Source organism: Ciona intestinalis, unplaced genomic scaffold, assembly GCF_000224145.3.
Source record: "Ciona intestinalis unplaced genomic scaffold, KH HT000775.1, whole genome shotgun sequence".
Taxonomy (NCBI): domain Eukaryota; kingdom Metazoa; phylum Chordata; class Ascidiacea; order Phlebobranchia; family Cionidae; genus Ciona; species Ciona intestinalis.
Genome location: NW_004191096.1, coordinates 4092 through 4518, shown reverse-complemented (window position 1 = coordinate 4518; position 427 = coordinate 4092).

The window sequence follows — 427 nt, the reverse complement described above, 5'->3', positions numbered from 1 at the left end:
GAATGTTGGTTATGTTGTAAGTTGCATGTAAGAATGTTGGTTATATGTAAGTTGCCATGTAAGAATGTTGGTTATATGTAAGTTGCCATGTAAGAATGTTGGTTATATGTAAGTTGCCATGTAAGAATGTTGGTTATGTTGTAAGTTGCCATGTAAGAATGTTGGTTATGTTGTAAGTTGCCATGTAAGAATGTTGGTTATGTTGTAAGTTGCCATGTAAGAATGTTGGTTATGTTGTAAGTTGCCATGTAAGAATGTTGGTTATTTTGTAAGTTGCCATGTAAGAATGTTGGTTATGTTGTAAGTTGCCATGTAAGAATGTTGGTTATGTTGTAAGTTGCCATGTAAGAATGTTGGTTATGTTGTAAGTTGCCATGTAAGAATGTTGGTTATGTTGTAAGTTGCCATGTAAGAATGTTGGTTATAT